Raw genomic sequence first — 8,081 nt, 5'->3', positions numbered from 1 at the left:
AAGTGCAGATGGAGCTAGAATCCTGGCAGAGCAAGGTGTGGGAGGAGAGCAAGAACAGACAAGTGAACTCAGCAGAACTTAGTGGGAAACCCAGCACCAGAATAGTGGCTTCAAGGCATAAGTGAAAAGATGCAGACAGCTTAAACTAATGCCAAAGGTATTGCAGTAAAAGTTCCCTCTGGATTGGGTATATGGTGGCTCCACACAGCTGTGCCTTCAGGCTGCTATCACGACCAATAGAACTGCAGCTGCATGTAGCAAATCTGAGTATCTGGTGAAGATGTGGCTGCTTATCTAGTTGTTTTGTCCATAGTCATTACAGTAGCCATCCAAACTCCCTATGACCACGGTGCTAGAAATTATCTTCTTTGACAGGGAGTAGACTAAATAAATTTGGAGGTGAACTAGGTGATTTTGCCTGACAGCACACAGGAAATTGGTGGCAGCATGAGGGAGTGAACACAGGAAAGGCTCTTCTTCTTCTTAAGGGGTGTCTGAGCCCATAAGCTAAATAAGAATGCAGTTTAAGGGGTGGTATCACTATAAAGATATGAAGGGCAATAGAGTAAAATATTTAGGAGAGAATTGGAAGATAATGAGCAAAACAAGGCTTTTCAAATGAGGACCAAGAAAGGCAGGAGTCAGGCTGCAAACAACGGAGAGGACTGGAATCTGAGTACTTTTCCATTTTACTGTGGCTGTGCAGAGGTAACACTGGAATATTTCAGGTCTTCCCCTCAGTTCATTTGTAGCAAGTGGTATACAACAGAAAACAAACAGTGACAGGTCTGATAATATTACATTTGTTTGCATTTTATTACTTCACAGTTATATACGAATTCTATACGACAGTCTCAGTCCTCTAAAAAATACTGATATATTCAGCCTCACAGCACCCGAGAGGGGAAGCTCTTATTATCTCCAGCCTCCATCTGGGGAAACTGAGGCACAGACATGGATTGGTTTGCCTCGAAGCCACACAACAAATTAGAAGCAGAGTCAGAAAACACCCCTCTTGTACCCCTGTCCTTTAGCCCCTTTAATAACAAGATTATACTCACTACACAATAAAATTTGAAATGTGGATTCTTTATATTCATGTTAGTTTTCAATAAAGAAATCATATTTGGGAACACAATATTTTGATGTTTTGCCATTTTGAGACTGGAAAACTCTAATTTCTTTGCCAGAACCAACAATAAGAAGGTAGGTCTTCCGCTCTATATACAGCCAAGAAAACACTGCTGAATTGTCTTTGAGAAACAGCTCTCTTCAAAGCTCATTGATAGATTTATCAGTTCCTTCTTTCTCTAGAACAAAAAACAAATCACAGTGGAAGCCTGGAAAAGAAAAAAAAAGTGCATTTTGACAAGAAGAATCTTGTAATTTGCATTTTGTTGGATTTTCTGGCAATTTGCAAGTATTTAGTATCTGCTCTTCTGTTTCATTATGGACATGTTTGATAAAATTTGCAAAAGGATTCAAAATTAATTAAGACATTTAGCTTTATATTTTCAGGGCTCAAGTCCAACTCTTGAAAATGTTGAAAGAAATTCAAAATAGATTTTCAGTTATGTTTTATTTTGTAGTATTTTTTAAAACATAGTCATATGACATAGCAGAAAGAAATCCTGATGTTTTTGAAACTACATAGCTGTATGCATCTCTAGATATCTAAATAAAATTCAGACATAAGAGACTTTTGGATGTATCCACTGGGATAGGATTTTAAAAAATAGGCATATTAGCATTTTAAAATCTGTATGTTTGCTCTGAATGTTATGGAGATGTGTGTTAGAGTATTTCACTGTTAGGAAAAAATGTCATATGCTGTCTTAGCCTCAGAAAATGAGAAAGCACTTATCCAGTAGTAGAGACTGAAGGCCTTACAGCTGCCTAATAAAATGGAGAAGCCACATTTTGTTAACATCATTGCAGTGACAGAGATATTTTTGCCTCTTTTAAAATATTGCATCTTATTTTGCCTTAAGGATGTCCTGCAAGAAAACTGCATTTCCCCAACTCAAGGAAAATATTTTTATTAAATGTTTAACTATTTCAGAAGGCAGAATCAACTGCATATTTTGATCAACATCTGAGAAAAATCACAAAGCTGCTAATGCAGATTCATACTTCTGCATATTGTTGTAGTATATTTTAGCATATTCTCTCAATGTGATATTCTCTATTTTTCCAGAAAGCAGAAAACATACCCAAGTAGTACATCCAGAGTAGCACGAGATGAAATTTGCTGTAGTGCACTGGCACTTTTCTTAACTCAGGAGCTGCTGTTCAGTGTCTCCCACAACATGGACATTTTCTCCTCTTTCTGCAATTGATGCAGGGATGTGCAGAATACAACAATCTCCTTCAAGGTACCTCTCTGCAAAGGTTTCTTCATCAGAGCCTGGTGCCCAGATTTCTTTACCAAGAGAGATGGTATTAACAGGTGGCTGGCAGCTTGTAGCTACAATTACACACACGCATGAACTAACTACAGAACACCCGCACCCACACACACCCCCCCAAAAACTCTGACTGTCTGCAGCACGATGGACTCAGGGCAATGGCACTGTACTGGGGGGGGTTTAACCAACAGGGTCTCTGCAACAGGGAGCAGGGGAGGAAGCAGTGAAGTACTCCAGTTTCTTCCAGCTAACTCTGAAATGGATATGTAGAGCCCATGGTGCTCCAGAAACCTCAGCCAGTCAAAGCCAGTCAGAAGATCCATGGCAGAGTGTGGGGCTCTGCTCAAACAGATTTAAGAAAGGACATCACCAACGAAAGGGAGGAGATATGTGAGGAGACACATGGAAGAAGGCATTGCTCTGGACACGGCTGGAGATGCAGCCCTGGAAGGAGAAGCTCCATGCTGGAGGAGAGCTATGCCTGAGGGACTGTGGCTTGTGTAGGACACCTGACAAAGCACAGGATATCAGATTCCTTGGAGATCGCAGGGACCTTTAGAGATCATCTAGTCCACCCCCTGCTAAAGCAGGATTGCCTGGAGCACATACAGGATGGCATCCAGGCAGGTTTTGAGTATCTCCAGAGAAGGAGACTCGGCATCCTCTCTGTTCCTCTTCCAGTGCTTTGTCACCCTCACAATAAGGAAGTTTTCCCTCATGTTTACATGGAATTTCCTGTATTCCACTTTGTGCCCACTGTCTCTTGCCTTGTCCAGTCTGGCCCATCCAGTCTGGCCTTGAACACTTCCAAGGAAGGGACATCCACAAATTCCCTGGGCAACTTGTGCCTGTGTCTCACCACCTTCATTATTTGTTTCTAACACAAGAGTATTATTTTTCCCACAAAATGCTACTATCTTTTCCTCTCTAATTTGAAACTGAAAATGCTTAAGAAAAATGGCTTTTTTTTGGTGTTTTTTTTTTTTTTAATTTCCAGTTTTAGCTTGTTTACTGTAGAGCTTTTGATTTGCTGCTGAAAATTTTTCTCTGGCAATTCAGTCTGCCTGTGTGTTTCCTTCTCTCAAGTATGGCAGCGTAAAATCTAAAAAAAAAAAAGCCTTCTTGTCCTTCTTAACTTCAGAAGGTTTTTAAGAAGACAAAGGCTTCACAAAAGGCTTAAAAAAGCTCAGCCCTTAAAAGTAAGATGTTTCCTGTCTTACATCCATTGATGAGCCAGTGAACCAAAACACCTTATAAAAGCTCTGCTACTACTCTGCCCTACTACTGCATATCATATCATCTACACTGATCCCAAAAATTTGGACCTATGCATGAACAGAGATTGCCATGTGGAACAGATGCTATATAGGTTACTCTGATTCACATGAAGTATAGTTAAACTAGAGTAACACCATGCCTATACTTTCTTTCATGCAACTGCAAAACTATTAGGTCACTTCCAAACCTACACAAGGTAACCTGAGGAAAAAGCAGTCAAACCAGCATGAGTGCTCACATTGAGAATCAAGCCACTTTATTGAAAGAAAATGAAAATTAAACCTTCTCACATAGCAGGAAAATGTCTTTCTGTGGGCAAATTCATAAGCAGGGTCTTGGCACAGATTTGGTCTTGGAGGAAACTAAAGCAGATCTTTTGTTATCAGCTGTAAGGTGCTCAACATTCTGAATTCTCACAGATTCCCTTGATCAGAGCTGTGTTAACAGAAACAAAATATGACAATTTGTGTAAACAAGAATATTGCTTTCTGTGATGTAACAAGATAGAGAGCTCTGAGAACAGTGATGCATTTGTCACATTAATCTCTCCATTTAACAAAGGTCCCTATGAACCACTATGCATTATTCATTAGGTCTGCAGCAGCACTACAGATGCTCTTCTCAGTTCTGAGATGGTATTATGCACCTGAAACACAGCCACAAACACACAAAAAAATAAACTATTTTTAATGAGGAGTTTGTTCACTCAAAAAAAACCCCCAAAAAACAAAAAAACAAAACAAACCATCAACTGACTGGTAATTGTGAATTTGACTTAAATTTACCAGGTAGTTCTAAACGTGTTTTCAAATGAGGGAGGGAGAAGAGGCTGTTACTATACATACCTGCTTTGGAATTTTGAAAGAAGATGTTTCAATTCTTCAAGCTAGATTTACACCAACGGTGGTTATGGACAACACTGTGGTGATTAGCCAACACCATGAGGAAAATCAGAAAGTTAACTCAGCCCTCTCTAATGGTGTTTGCAATGTTCCAGCATAAAGCGGTGATATATGTGCTGTACAAATTAACATTGCTTTTATTTCTGGGTGGAAACAGTTTTTTACAAAGTCTAAGTGACATAAGAAAAACAACCATGCCTTTCTTTCATGTTATTCTGCATTTAAAAGAGGAAACTTCTTGACATTGCCTTTGAAAGAAGAACAGTACATTTTGGTGGAAACCAAATCTAATCTGCTTTTTACAGCTCCCTTCAGGGTAAATATTCTTTTCAAGAAGAGCCATTTTTCAGCTTTTTTTCACAACATTGATTTTCAGCCTTGCATTCTACATGACTAACACATGTAATTTTACCCTTATAGGATGCTGCTGGCTTGCGGTTTGCTCTTAAATTATTGGGGATTCAACCACATGAAAGACTGAAACCTGATGAATGTAACTGACTGCAATTAACCTTTTGTGGGTCACTGTGCCCTTTGACTATAAACACATACAAAAGTCATGCTAACTGGGGGGTTACTGATTGAATAATGAATCCACTTTTCATGCAGAACAGTAAAACTATGCCTTTAGTGTACATTTCTTCTTCTTTTTTTTTTTTTTTTACAGGTGTATTTATTACTCAAAATGCCAAAATTTTAGATAAAAAAAATAAAGGCACTGTCAACTTAGAAATCACAACCAGCAGAAGTCAGATGAGAAAAAAAAATCTTTCACAGACTGTTTCAGCTTCTTTTGAAATTAAGGGAAAATGTGCATGACTTCAAAAGCCTCTGATTTTTTACAGTGTTTGCATGCTCATTAAAATCAGTGATAAAATATTTTCAGATAAGATTTATGCAGCTTATATTATAAAATACAAATACTGGACAAGAAAAATCTCACATTTTTTGGTTAAAGAGACATGGCCCTGTTTCAGGCAGACACGGAAGACATACAGATGTATTTCCAGTGGGGCTTCAACCTCCTCAAGTTGCCCAGGTAAAGTCTTGGAGTAGGCACTACTAACTTTTCTGCAATACCACCGGCATATCCAGAGCTTACTCATAACCTGAACAGTCAAATCATGGCCACTTAAATAAATCACCAGTGTACCAACCTCTAGTCATTGAAAACTTCAGTGGAAACAAGTCTGGGACTCCCATATAAAATGTATCCACTCAGCACTGCATGGCAAATAAATGGTTCACAAGAAAACTACATTCATAACATTTTTCACACTCTTATTGTACACTGAATCTTGAATTAATATTCAGCAGCTCGCTGGGCACAAATTCACATCCTCCTTATGACTGCCAAAGCTATCCGTGTTGCTTATTTTTTTTTATGTGAGACCTTGAAGTATCTCTGTTATCATCACGGTATTCACAAAATGCTACAAACTGTCACTCTTGTCATGAGGTAGCTAAGAAGGTAATGACCTATGTCCAGATCATCTCTGGGGATGTATTTCATCATAACCACACAGGTATGTCACTACACAGGGTTTTTTTGCATCGTGCGTTATATTTACAATAGAACAACTTTTGTTGTTTTGTGTACTCTTACTGTTTTTCACAGATGCTGCTATAACCATGGACAGATGTCCCCAAAACCCAAAAATAATTTACCCAGCAGTTAGTACCTTGAGAGAGAAGCACATGAACAAACGACCTGCTCTGCTCAAAAGATTGATTGAATAAGGACCATCCCTGAGAATTTCAGGTTTGTAAGGATTTTTTTCCTGAGATGAGCATGGTATTTTGTCTTGGAGCACTCACTTGACACCGCAGCTACTACATGTAAGGTACACTCTATCTAAAGACACCCCACATTAAGGTAACAACTTCTACATCCATAGATACGCAGCATTTGTGGTTTGTTTTGTTTTTCTAATACAGTGCTCGTTCTCCCATGGGAAGCTAGAATATAAAGCACTGGAGAAATCCTAGAAATTTATGTAACACTTAAAAGGCAAGAACGTCAACTACCCTGAATGGCTCCTTGATGAAGGAAACTATACATTTGTATAAACTACTTTCTCCTATAGGGCTGTACCTCATAGTATATTCTTCAGGACATCTCTTTTCAATACCCAATTGATGATGCTTCGGACAGAAGCAATGGGGAAAGAGTTTTCCACAAACCTCCCTGTGCGGTGTTGAGCTTGTCTGGATGCCAGGTGCCCACTAAAACCAGTCTATCACTCCCCTTTCTAAAATGGACAAAGGAAAGTACTAAAAACAGCTCATGGGTCAAAATAAGGACAGGGAGAGATCACTCATCAACTACTTGTCATGGTCCACAACTATTATTATTTTATATTTTGTTTGTGAGGAAAACTTGGCCACTCCGCATAAATGCCACAAATTGCAAAGCAAACCCACTTAGGAGTTCAAGGAATCAAAAGGGAAAGCATCCAGTTAGGGGACAGGGTTTCAAAAAGAGGGGATTAGGTAAAAGAGGGAACAATGTAAACAATGCAGAATCGATTGCTCCTAACAGCTTAACACCTCAGCACCTCAATGAGCAACAAAGTGTGCCCTCAATCACTTAATTAGCATAAGTACGCTCTTAATGACCTAATGACCTAATTAAAGTGCGCCCCGAAGAGGGGAAAAAAAAAAAAAAAAAAAAAAAAAAAGCGCGGGGGTAGTGAGTGTGTGTAAAGAGAAGCAGTTTTAAAAAGCTATTTTAGGGAAAAGGAAAACAGAGATTCGCAGTTTCACCCTCCAAAATGTTCCGAGAAATTGCAGCTTTTCTTCTTCTTTGTCGTTGTCCGTATTTGTCCCGTCTTTTTCCATAGGTTTTTTTTTTCCCAACAGTTTTTCGCTGCCGCTTTTGTCTCCCTTTGTCTCCTGGTTTTTACAGCAAAAAATCTCTGCCTTTTATCACTGCCAGGTACCTGTTTTATGGCTGCGGGCATTCCACAGCTCAGATCTGTGTCACTTTGTACCAGGAGCAGCTTTGCACCTCGGCCTGCAATTCAAAATGGCTGTTTGTGATCTTTGAAAAAAAGGTCCTTGAAAAAGTAAAAAGTGATAGAGAAATAGGCAAAGACTGGCAGCCACTCCATAGCCAGTTTGTAATGGTCATTGGCTGGCTCAAGAGACATTTTTTTCCAATTTACTAGCAGGTATTAACCACAATACTGTCATGGGCAACATAAATGCAGGTAAATTAAACTAATCTATAGCAAAAAAAATCCCGGTAGGGTAATGAGAAACAAAATCGAAACTGAAAACACCTTCCACCCCCCACCCCTTCCTTCTTCCTGGGCCCTGGTTCGTTCCCAATTTTCCTCTTTGTCCTTGCCTTTAGCGATGCAGTGGGATGGGGAATGGGGGTTTCAGTCAGCTCATCACACAACTCTCCTGTGCCTTCCTCCTCATACTGTTCCCCTGCTCCAGCATTTTCTTCATGAACTTCTGCAATGAGTCTCTCCCACAGAGAGGG

The 8,081-nt window shown here is 39.5% G+C and overlaps 1 long non-coding RNA gene across 1 annotated transcript; it reads right to left on the bottom strand.

The window, feature by feature from the left end:
• Positions 1-3,931: 3,931 nt before the first annotated feature.
• On the bottom strand, positions 3,932-8,063 carry LOC139796034 (uncharacterized). Its single transcript, XR_011725807.1, has 2 exons — positions 7,355-8,063; positions 3,932-4,121 (listed from the first exon to the last, which is right to left on the bottom strand). It is a non-coding gene; the product is annotated as an uncharacterized lncRNA (long non-coding RNA).
• Between the last annotated feature and the right edge of the window lie 18 nt (positions 8,064-8,081).

Source organism: Heliangelus exortis, chromosome 1 (assembly GCF_036169615.1).
Source record: "Heliangelus exortis chromosome 1, bHelExo1.hap1, whole genome shotgun sequence".
Classification (NCBI taxonomy): Eukaryota; Metazoa; Chordata; class Aves; order Apodiformes; family Trochilidae; genus Heliangelus; species Heliangelus exortis.
The sequence above is the reverse complement of the archived record's forward strand: the minus strand, read 5'-3'. Positions and strand labels throughout refer to the sequence as shown.